The following is a 7,969-nucleotide window of genomic DNA, read 5'->3' as shown; positions in this document are numbered from 1 at the left end:
GAAGTTGGTACGCGACCAAGACGAGACACCGGATTTACAGTGGAACCACAACATACCACAGATTGCTGGAGGACCACACTGCGAGGGGCGCAGCCTATCGAGTTTCCCGGTCATCGTCCAAAGTCTGGAGCTGCGGATTGACCACCGGATTACCACGGAGCCCGAGCCTGTCTCACACAATGCTTTTACCAAACGGATGTTTGTGAGTTTGCTATTTTTATCTTGTCCAGGAAATGAAATTGTTAAACCGAATTTACACATGGAGCGGGCACTTTCTCTTCTTTTTTTTGTTTAGATATCTATCGAGGAGGTGGTTGTTTCCCTGAAGAGAGCTGCCAGGGCTCCAGAGGACGCCCGAATTGGATCCTTTTATGATTGAGTTATAACATAGCTATTAGAGCTAGGTTTCTGGACTTTTATTGTGTTTAGGCATAGTGTTTATTATTATTTTATTACAGCTACTTTTTAGTAATTGCACTGTTATTAATTCTGACCACTAATTCTCACTGCCATTATAATCTCTCTCTAGCCACAACCAAATTGCAATATCAGCTATATTATTTATTGGTTATACCAGGGGAGCACAAACTTTTGCAGCTCGCCCCCCTGCTGGTGCTCGCGCCCCCCCCCCTTACCTTGATGCGGCGTCACGTGACCTGCAGCGGCATTTGACGAGGGTGACGTCACATGACCCCGCGGCGTAATTTAACATACTGTGCTATATGTATGCACACACAGCTGTCTCTTACACATACAAATACTGTTTTTCCATCCCTATACACCAATAGGGACCACAAAGTATCCACACACACTTTTAGTTGTGCTACAAACTCTCACATTTCCACACCCACCCACACCATTTATATCCACTCCCACTCCACACACACCTTTTGTAAAGCACTGTATATACTGTGGGCTCTCCATTCATTTTCATTCACACTGATACACATACACACTCTTTCATCACTTGCTTTCAGGAACCTTTTGACACCTCTAGGCATAAAACACATCCACACCGGGGGAAGGACCAGCACAGATAACATTCCAAGAGACACTGTTTTTAAGTATACCTTTTGCTTGCTTCATTCATTGTAACATCGCCGGAAGAAGAGATCAGTGTATCTCGAAAGCTCGCACAAATAAAAGCAGTTCGTTAGCCACAGAACGGTATCATCTATTTATTTTTTGATTATTGAAGCTCGGCTAACACGGTACTGATACCTCTATATATATATATTGCGCGCGCACACACACATATAACGTTTTATCCAACTTTTTCATTTATCATTTGTAGAGAAAATGAACAATGTCGCCAGAAGTGCTATTTTTCAAAATGTAACATCTCTACTAATTAGTGTAAAATGATACTTCATATAAAGCAGGTTATGGGACCCAGTATAAAATGACCTTCATGTTTCTTATCACATCCCAGTATATGGATACTTTCTATTATCACAAGCTGCTAACATGTGACAGGCTCAGAGTCTGAGCCCAGAATGTGACATACAGAACATTCTCATTCTAAATTTCAAAAAATATTGTGTTGATTTCTGACCTGACTGCCGTGGTTACAGCTCAACCACTCTGTTCTACTGTATGTCACCACTTTCTGCCACAACCAGCTGACGGTGGATCTGCAAGGAGTTCAACGCTCATTGGCATCACATCTGTGGCTTGGTTGACGTATCATTTCTCCAGCTTTTTATTGTATTGTTTTTAAATAGATTATATTTATTTAGTTGAATAGATATTTATTTAGTTTAATATATATTTATTTAGTTTAATAGATTATATTTCTAAGTTTAATAAGTTATATTTCTTAGTTTAATAAGTTATATTTCTTAGTTTAATAAATTATATTTCTTAGTTTAATAAGTTATATTTGTTAGTTTAATAAATTATATTTCTTAGTTGAATAAGTTATATTTGTTAGTTAATAGATTATATTTGTTAGCACAGTAGATTATATTTACTAGTATTTAAGTCTCCCCCTCAGTGCCCCATTAGGACCCGTGCGCATATTTCACATCTTTTCGGAGTCGCTTATTTTTTAGACCCTCGGAGCCGAAACCTAAAGGGGTCAGCTAAGAAAGTTCGGATCAAGAGGAGCTGCACAGCTTAAAGACAGAACATTTCCAAGGGAGATGGAGACAATTTGGGTAAGATCTGATTAAAGGACAACCTTTGAGGAAGGAAAGGGTGACAGGGGAGTCTAAGAGGGGGGTGAGAGAGCAAGGTGGTGTGTCAGATTGGGGCAGAGCAAGAGAACGCAAAAATGATTGGGATTTGCTGCACACCAAAAAAAAACAATAAGTAGTGATACTTTTACCGGTGTCCCTTAGTCTCAGGGAAGACCGTCATTTCGTCCAATGGATACAATATGATTGATGGGAAAGGGCACACGGATTTGAATAAAAAAAGATAATTTATTGTGCCACAGACTACAATGTTTCGGCTGCTGGCCTTTCTTTGCTGGATTTAGTGGGTTTAGCCACTTTACCTGAGAAAGACCAGCAGGCCGAAATGTTGTTGTCTATGGCAGTGCAAGAGAAAACAGGTTGGGGGGGGTGGGTTCTCGCAAAGTCGCCGACCCATGGGTGAGTGTCTCCGGTGGAAACTAGTCCTGGACCCCGGGAAAGCTGTCTGTGGCCCATACAAGCTGAGTAACATGTAGAAAGGACACATGTATGTTCAGAATGAGTTAGCATGGTATTTTGAAAGGCACCATAGCAGGTCAGTGCAAGTCAGTGCAGAGCACTGCAAGGTCAGTCAATATGAGGAAGGGTCCGATGGAGGAGTTGGAGGGTCCCAGAATATCTCTTAAAGCAGGGGTGCGCAAATCGAGGGGCACGACATTTTTTTGGGAGGAGGGGCTCGGCGCTTACAGAGGCCCGTCGCTCTTCCCCACAGCATTTAAATTAAATGCCGGAGATCGCGCGCAAGGCCTCTGTAAGTTCCCTTTCCTTGTCTCCGGCGGCTTCTGGCGACAGCAACGTGGCGTCACATGATGTGGCATTGCCATAGCAACGTGATATCACATGACGTCGTTACATCAGAACGTCGGAGACAAGGTGGGGAAGGTGGAGGGGGGAGCAGGGGGAAAAGGTTGTGCAACCCTGTCTTAAAGCATTGCCTTGCATACAGATCAGAGGCCAAGAATGGATATGGATATCCGATGTGAAGCCGGAAATAAGACAGAAAAGACCGTTTCGGGGGAAGAAGGTGAGTGATGAAATAGCCGTCGCTGTGTAACTCTTCCAATTACCTGCAACTTCATGCAGAGAAATAGCAACGCTTGTTTTTAACATGCTAAGCGCCTAATGGGGAATTCAACTGCTGAGAGGTTAAGGGAGTTACTCACCAAACTCAGCGACGTTTCTGTGTCTCTGTGATAACTCCCCCAGGACATGCCTGAAAACCATAGGTAACTCAATGTATTTTTGATAAATAGAAACATGACCTTCTGGGGAGGGGTATATAATGGGTACTGGGCCTGGTGAGGTGGGTATAACGGGTACTGGGCCTGGTGAGGTGGGTATAACGAGTACTGGGCCTGGGGAGGGGCGTATAACAGGGTACTGGGCCTTGGGAGGGTTGTATAACTGGGTACTGGGCCTGGGGAGGTGGGTATAACGGGTATTTGCCCTGTGGAGGGCGGTATAACGTGGTATTGGGGATGGGGTATAAGTGGCACAGGAGCTCTTGCGATACAGAGTATCACTGTCCCTGGTTACAAACACTTCATGTCTCCTGCAGATCAGGACACGCACGAAGGTGGTGCCCTTTGTGCCACCAGACGACGAGGCGGGCTACGAGGCGGACGACGAGGCATACGACAAAGCGGGCGTCAAGTGGAACAATGAGGTGGGCTACAAGGCGGCCGATGACGCAGACGTGGTGTACGATGACCAAGGAGCATACGACAGGTGTGGCCGGATCTGCTGCTTCATCTTTTTTAGGCGGAGGAGAAGACCCCGGGAGCAGGTAGGAGAATACGAGAGGTGCGGACAGATCTGCTGCTTCACCTTTTTTAGGCGGAGAAGTAGCCAGGAGCAGGTAGCAGAGGAGCCAGGGCGTAGATACAGGGGTATTCTAGGGGCCCTGAGAAGTTGGTTTGACCGCAGGAGAGGCAGATAAGATCAGGAAGGCTGCGGGAGGGGCAGGTACTAGAGGGAGATAGGGATATTGGGCGTGAGAGGGTGAGAGAGAACAAGGAGCAGGGCCGGAGCACGGGTTTCATGCGCCCGAGGCGAAACTTAAAATTTGTGCCCCAGTTGTATAAAAAATAATAAGATAAATAAAATAATAAAATAAACAGTGGCGTAGCTATCGGGGCTGCAGGGGGTGCGACCGCACCCCAGCGCGACGCAAAATAAAAATAAAAGGGCGCCAAAATACTGGATAAAAAAAAGAATAATAATTTAAAAAAAAAGATAAATAAATAAAATAATAAGAGGAAAAAATAATAATGATTATTAATGCGCCCCTAGGACCTCTGCGCGCTAGGCGACCGCCTAATGGCCGGCCGGCCCTGCGAGGTATGCGGGAGGAAAAGGGGTGAATGGGATAGATATGCAGGGGGATGGGGGAGCAGGTGAGTTATACACAGGGGCACAAGGGCCCCATCACCCGCATCTCTATATACTGAGTGTGCCCCTGTGTATAACAACGCTGATCTGTGCTGCTCCATCTGATCTCACTGCGCAGTGATCCAGGGACCATCCGATCGCCATTTAATGGGGTCAGGAAGGAATTTTTTTCCCCCATTGCACAGCAGGGGTTATGTTTCGCCTTCCTCTGGATCACAGAAACAAACTGCCCTTTGTGCATGAATTATCAGTGAGATCTTTATACACCCTGCATTGGTCTTCACCCCTTTGCTGCCGGAGGGGCCTGCAATGCATTGCTCTGCGTGTTACTATATCGCTCCGCAATGTGCTGCAGGCCCCTACCAGCAAAGAGATTCATTATTTCAATAAAATACTCTCTTTAATCAAACCTATGTGTAGTGTCTTTTCTATCCGTTGTATCTACTGCACCGACACACTTTATTCGAGTAAATACCCGGTATGTACCTGGCAGATACCTGGAATGCGCCACTCCTAACCTCTGACAAGCCCCGTTGCATTTGCCTTCCCAGCCTGGGTTCATGCCTGGCTGATGGGCGGCTGATCTGTTAAATGATAATGATTAGGATTTAATAGGCTGCAATGCTTCGCGTGTCTACCAGATGGCATAAATTCATGAATTGTAATGCAGTTTATATATATATACTGTGCAGTATTGCAGCCAGCGGGAATAAAATGCTTCAATCCCTGCTTGGAAAATAACTCAATGTACTCGGGCAGAAAACAGTCACAAACCTCAATACACCCGGGTATACCCGAATTCGTGGGACTAGCCAAGCTCGAATAAAGTGTGTCGCCAGTGTATTGCTAACAGCTCAGTGATTCTTCCCCAGGACGCTGCACTAGTGTCACGCTGCCAAGCCCGGGTGTGAGGGAGATTTATAGGGCCACATATACACTGGCGACACACTTTATTCGAGCTCAGCTAGTCCTACGAATTCGGGTATACCCGGGTGTATTGAGGTTTGTGACTGTTTTCTGCCCGATTGCAATGAGGTATTTTCCAGGCAGGGATTGAAGCATTTTATTCCCGCTGGCTGCAATACTGCAGAGTATATATATATATACTGCATTACAATTCATGAATTTATGCCATCTGGTAGACACGCGAAGCATTGCAGCCTATTAAATCCTAATCATTATCATTTAACAGATCAGCCGCCAGTCAGCCAGGCATGAACCCAGGCTGGGAAGGCAAACGCAACGGGGCTTGTCAGAGGTGAGGAGCGGCGCATTCCAGGTATCTGCCAGGTACATACTGGGTATTTGCTCGAATAAAGTGTGTCGGTGCAGTACACTTCTGCCAAAACACAAGTGCAAACAGGAAGCCCCTCTGATCTCATATCTTTTATTACACAAAACGATATCTAAAAAGGTAAAAAGAACATACATGGGATTCTGCTACAAATATCTCTCTAATTACAAACCAATTAGCAAATCATTCAGATTAGAGTCGAGCGAAAAGAAAGGGTTAAGTATCTCATGTACAGTATATGCAGTGCAGGCTGTTCTGCAGTATTACATGCAGGGGACAATGTTTAGGGGATATAAGTAATTCTGATCTCAGAGCTGACCGGCTGACCTGCTCTACCGGCTGAAAGGCTGACCTGCTCTACTGGCTGACTGGCTGACCGGCTGACTGGCTGACCGGCTGACCTGCTCTACCGGCTGACCGGCTTCTATTCTTTCAGCTAAATGACCTGAATTGTGGCCCCTGTATCTCCCAATTAAACGTTTTATTGGCATATTCTTGTTTGACTCGTTCTATACAGACATTTTCTATATATTCATTGTGGGATTTGATAACATCTGTAAGATCTCTCAGAATATCACATTCTGTACATTTGTGTTGAAGATTTTTCCATTCTCAATTTACTTAATATTAGTTTTTGGCATCAATTATTTATATCGAACCCAAAATACCTTTATACAGAATGCTGTTCCCCTTAGCCCACAAATGCTGCTTCATTAAAGCCCACGGGTGGCACTTTATGCATTCTCAAACTTTTAGGCAACATCCCTAATTTCCAAAAGTGGGATTAAATCTGTGCATATTTAAATGGTTAATTTTGTTACTCAGACTCCTAAATCCCTCCCCAAATATATCCGTTTCACATAAAAGTGTGTGCGCTTCTCCTTCCGCCTAACTGGCATGTCGTCCTTACGGGCGCCACTCCATGTAACTCCACGCTGCCCTCCATTGGCAAAAGAAATAAGATACATTTACTGTACTCGTCTGGCAGCTGCTCCCGTATAAGGTGGGTAACTCTGTATTAGGGGTCTTGGTTAGAGTATATTTTATACTTATGTCGGATAGATGAGGAATTAATATTCCTAACGGGTTATTGTGAGAGGCCTTAGATCTTATCCTATATGCACGCAGCCCTCGGCTCTCTGACCTTGAACACATATTCAATCTGATTTATTGAGACTTGAAACTGGATTTCTTAAAACAAACTGATTTTAAACACTGACAAGACTGTAACAATGGTATTTGGGACCAGAGCTAAATTGCTAAAGCTACCAATGACAGAGCTTCAGATAAAAACCAACTCTAATACCATCCTAGACCCTGTTACTGGTTTGAAATATCTGGGCATATAGTTCAACTCCCATTTAACATTTGGGTTGCACATTGATACCCTGACATCCAAATCCTATGCCAAACTAGGTGTACTTTACAGGAACAAATCCTCCCTAAGGCCCTCATGCAGTAAACAGCGATAAGCCACTTATCACCAGCTTATCGCCAAAAAATTCTACAGCGATTCAGTAAGCCCAGAGAAGCTGGCGATTAGAGCAAAAATAACCGTTTTTTTGGCCGGAAAAAAATAAATCGGCAGACACGCGGTGATAAGCCACTTTTCGGCACTGATCGCCAGTTTTTCAAACACGCTCAATTCTATAAGCCCTGATCAGCTTATTGCGGCTGATCGCCACTTTAAAATTGCTGTTTCTTCTCCAAATTGTCCAGCCACAAAAGTTGGCAAGAAGCTGGGGTGAAGCTGCGATGAAAATAAAATGCATGTGTCCCGGAGCTGATATCCATTAATATCAGCACCAGAGACCCCCGGCAGGAATCCGATGCATAAAAAATGCATTTACAGGCAACTTCATTACCGCCAAGGCAATGAAGGGGTTATACACCCGTGCCAGGCTTATTGTGGGTAGCGGGGGTGGGTTAAGGTGATATTTGGCCCTGGGTTAATGTTTAGGCCTTGCCAGGGGGTTGCGGGATGACTTAACCTATTCTTTAACTTAGCGGTTAATACCGCTAAGGTAATGAAGGGGTTAACCCCTCCCGCTACCCCCCCCACCCGGTAGGCCTAAACACCCATCCT

The sequence above is a fragment of the Ascaphus truei genome, unplaced genomic scaffold (assembly GCF_040206685.1).
Source record: "Ascaphus truei isolate aAscTru1 unplaced genomic scaffold, aAscTru1.hap1 HAP1_SCAFFOLD_1616, whole genome shotgun sequence".
NCBI lineage: Eukaryota > Metazoa > Chordata > Amphibia > Anura > Ascaphidae > Ascaphus > Ascaphus truei.
The sequence above is the reverse complement of the archived record's forward strand: the minus strand, read 5'-3'. Positions refer to the sequence as shown.